General features: G+C 40.4%; 1 pseudogene; it reads right to left on the minus strand.

Annotated features, from left to right (window-relative positions):
* Positions 1 to 3,583: 3,583 nt before the first annotated feature.
* Positions 3,584 to 3,704, minus strand: LOC129890947 (5S ribosomal RNA; annotated as a pseudogene).
* Between the last annotated feature and the right edge of the window lie 1,143 nt (positions 3,705 to 4,847).

Here is a 4,847-nt window from a genome sequence, read left to right on the forward strand (position 1 = left end):
AACCCTAGGCTGGCGGATCCTTAAAGTGCGCGTCTGTACCTGCGGGCATAAATGCAGCCCCCCCCCCCCCCCAAGAAGATGGGGTCAGTACGATATGTGTACTGAGTATGTAAAGCATAAAATACCACAAGGAAAGTATAGTTGACACGGGGATGCAGAGAACAAGTATAACAATTAATAAATCACATTACCTGCACCTTCTAAAATGAGGTCATGTAACTCAGTATAATATTCCACACCTGGCCCGTTATGGGACTTGGTGTTACAAATTTATCTTTATGTCATCATATGCATAAATATACCATAACCGGCCCTTTAATATGACTTGGTCTGCAATCATGTCGTCTTATCATTGCATTTACATAGCATACCCAGCCCTTGGTGGGGCTTGGTTATAATCAGCCCTTTTTGGGACTCGGTAAATATTTATATCATCTTATATCGTACCCGGCCCCTTTTTGGGACTTCGGTCATACCCGGCCCTCTATGGGACTCGGTGAATATATGTAAACCATATGCACAAGCAGAGTAGTAAGTACCCATATGCAAGCTAGATCATTACCTCAAAGATCGTATCATGTTTAACTTATAGCTAAGGTATGCCAAAAGAAGAAAGAGAATGAACTCTACACAGTCTGTACTTTCCTTTATGTGGTCATCATAGTCACATTTCGTACTCGGCCCTTGGTGGGGCAAGGTGAACAACCATGGCATCATAACCTCATTCCCATGCCAAATACGTCTCAAGAGAAAGGAAGGATAGCTTTACCAACCCATCACTTCCTAATGTAAGGAAGCTTGAGAAGCCTTAGTTCAATTACTGTAGGAGTGATTTCATCAAGAAGTAAATAAGGGCCGTGAATTACGCTTGGCATCTATGAGTAGATTTACCCTTAATCTCACACCATTCATTACTTAACTTGAAGACATGCCAAAAGAATAAAAAGAGTAGGCTCTACATACTTATTCCAAAAATATGCCAAAAGAAAGCTTCACATACCTTGTCTGAATTATTTCTTATCCTGCTTGCCTCGCCGTCCTTTGAACCTATTCAACATGAAAGTAGTATGAATATCAGCCCCTTTTACTTTCCAGCACCCTAGGTTACATCTTAGTATTAATGGAATCTATTTCCTTAGTCGTTTCCCCGACTAGTTCTGTTATTCGCTAAGGCATCGACGAAAATTGGGCAGCACCTCCCCTATAATGTGCCCTATCCAAATTTCCAATTAGGTTCCTAAGACCTACAGCCAACCAACAACAACAACCTGCTGCAATTCACACCAACAATATACAACATAAACTCCAACCGACTTATTCAAAAATACGGTAGCACAATAGGGCGTCTAGCATTTATTTTGTAACGCCTTTCATTATACGCAATGAGGGGTCGTGTGGCTGCACCCAGAAGCATCCACACCCCTTTTATAATGCATTTAGTCCCTGCAACAATACATTACACCCCTGCAGCAACAACTTACAAGAACGATACTTTATTTCGACGACAATTCACTTCTAGCGACTCCAATTTAGTTTATTTCGGGCGTCAAACATATTTATCATATTTTCACATTTCCATCCACTTACACAATGTATAATACCCTCTATAACAACACCATAAATTCCAATTTAAAATGAAAGGCCTTAACTTACGTTAAACTTGTCAAACTCGCCAAAACTATCCAAAATGTGAAATCTGGACAGCCCACTGTCTTATATTATCGCTTCATTTCGGAGGGGTAATTGAGGGAAACAGGATTTGTGGACTCAATAAAAGTTATAAAAATGTATATCAAGGTCTCAAACAATTTTGAATTACCCCTACAACAATTTTGTACGAAAATATATGACCAAAATACTCACAGCTGTCCGTGTAGGATTTCCAAAACACAATCTGGGCAGCAGCTCCCCCATGCTTCACCACCATGTTTTGAGCAGCAAAAAGCAAACCTGGGTTATAGAGTCTAAATGAAAGTTATATACCTATGAAATATCTTTCCAAAACATCTTGAATCACTTAAAACGAAGGCTTACACAAGGAGTTATACTCGTTTTACTAACAGCAGTTTAATTCAAAAATAGGTCTGTTCCCTAGCGTTTTTTCTTTAAGCTCCTCTTAGTTTTCCAAGTGTAGAACTGAAAATATGGTTCCGTAGGCCTCGTAATATACATATATACACCTCCACGTAGTTGAGGAACACCTTAGATAATTAATTGACGGAGGAAAAGTGAAGAACTCACCTTTAGTTCTTCTAAACCATAGCTGCCTCCTTCCCTTCTTCTTCTCCACGTTTTTCTCTCTATGTTTTGGGCTGATTTTGGATAAATAATGACTTAAGAGTCATTATCATACATATATATGGTTCCTTAGGAAGTGCCATGTGTCATCCCCTAAGAGTGACACGTGTCAAGCCCTTATTGGTCCACGAATCCATACCTAGCCTCCAAGGCTGCCATGTGGCGGTGTGGGATCCACCTCAAGTAGATGTGTCACCTACTAGGTCCAAGTAGGTGCATCACCTACTTAGTAAAAGTAGGTGCATCACCTACTTAGTAAAAGTAGGTGCATCACCTGCTTGCTTCCGAGTAGGTGCTACGCCTCCTTCCGCCTCTCCCGTGGGTTCGTAATCTCATCTTACTTTAGGAGCCCACGTAATCCTTGCTACATAAGCTCAACATGTACTCCAGTGGCTTAGTTATGTAAGTCGTCCAAGTTGGTAGCTTATGTAAGTAAGTCGAGTCCTACGACTTGTTATTTTGGCCTCCAATTCGTTTTAAATCCTTATAGACCTATTTCCAACCTTCATTCTTAAGGGGCGTCACGTCCTCCCTTCCTTAGAGTTATTTAATCATGTTATAGATAATCTGGGTCACGGGACATCTTTCAAGAAGCTTAAGAAGATGTTCCGAAGCGTAAAGGTACGGGGTATAACATCTTTCCCCCCTTTAGAACATTCGTCCTCGAATGTAAACCAAAACCTTCCTCCGGACCTTATACCGATTATATGGAGAGGTCCTCTATCCCATTGCCATAACATATACTTTCATCAAGCAATCAATATCAGAGTTCCAAAGGTTAGGATTACCTGTAGGCATAGGGAACAGGTGATATTTCTTTTTCATTTCTTTTTTCCAGTTCTCTTACCACACATCATATTGCACCCTTTACACGAACATGTATATGATGTTAATGTAGCTCAAGATGCCTTAGCATCGCCATACTAGTCTGCACGTAAACCTGTATCATTTCTTGCTTCCTTCATCTAATGTTAAGGCTCCACTATAGCTTTTGTCCTTAGTACTGATTGTACCTTAAAGCTTTTGCTTCAAACTATCTTATACCTTCCCTTAATGTATTCGAGTATGGCAGTTACATGGCTACTACCGACTTCTTTTATCAAGTAATCACCTGGTTTTACTCTTGGCACACCTCCATTCATAGGTTGCATCAATTCTTTTGCAAATCTACATCCCCTATCCCAAAGGGTCTTATCATCTTTCACGGTGGAATCACATATCCACAATACTTCTTTATACCACAATACCATGCAAGGCTAACGTATACATACATCCATATCATCTCATGTCACAGCCACATAAGGCTTCCCAGGAAGTTACCTATCCTAGTACCACTCTCGCCCAAGCACGCTTAACTTTGGAGTTCTGATGGGATCTGGTGCGTTAGTGCTGGTATGATTGCATCCTGCCCCGTGGGGTGCATAGCTATTGAAGAAGATGATGACCCAGCAGCTGATCCAGTAGGCTAAGCTGCACCGCCCAAGTTACCCTTATATTCTTATTACACGGACCACATCCTATCTTTAGCCACTTCCTCACAAGGCTTTACTTATTTTCATAACTATCCTCATTATATTCACATCATATCCTGTTCGCATTCTACCCCATAGTATAACACTTCTTAACCTTTTTTATGATTCTTACAGTGGGTTACTTACCCTTCTTAGTTAATCTTATCCTTAATATATCATTCTATCCAGAACTATCAGTCTTTCCTAAATCATTTTCCTTTTATTTCAAGGAAAATTTGGGCAGAGTTTCCTCTGTATTTCTTACTATCTCAACACCTGCATGCAGAAAATGCCAACAATGCCTCATAGGGGCAATATGCATAAAGATACATATATACGTATCATATCACATCATATTGCAGTCTCACAGAGTGCCCAATATCAACAATAGTATAAACTGATGGACTTACCTCGTATGTCCAACTCGAACTGCACCTTTTTAGACTTTCCGTCTACTTTTCCTTTCAATTTTCAACTTTACATATCAACCGTAAATCAATACCCTACCTAGCACCTATCATTCATGCCTTGCTTACCTGCGTGCTGTGTAACTTCCATTATTGTTAGTAACTTTCTTCTATCGATGTTGTCCTTCTACTAAAATCACAAGTGGGTATGAGGAATTTCATTCCCTATGACTCAGCTCTATCGCACGATCATAGATATGAAAGAAAGGTAACATCCTAAATGTCATGTAGCCTCTTGTCTATAGATGTGGTGCACAACACACCGATAAACAAGACTCTACTAGACACGGTCTGTAGACACTCCAAGGACGAGCTGCTCTGATACCATTTCTATCATGACCCAACCCTGTGGGCCGCGACTGGGGTCCGACCTAGACCCCCATTTACGTAACTATCGACTACTGTCAAATTGGACTATGTATAATGTGATACTGCTCAGAAAAACCTCAATGGGTTAAAACTTCTTCATGTTCATATAGCCCCCTAGATATAGGAACCAAACACATGAACCCAGTGGGTGATAAAATATTCATATACGTGTGGCCTCTTTCATTTGCATCATGTCATGAAA

This window comes from Solanum dulcamara, chromosome 5 (assembly GCF_947179165.1).
Source record: "Solanum dulcamara chromosome 5, daSolDulc1.2, whole genome shotgun sequence".
NCBI classification, from domain to species: domain Eukaryota; kingdom Viridiplantae; phylum Streptophyta; class Magnoliopsida; order Solanales; family Solanaceae; genus Solanum; species Solanum dulcamara.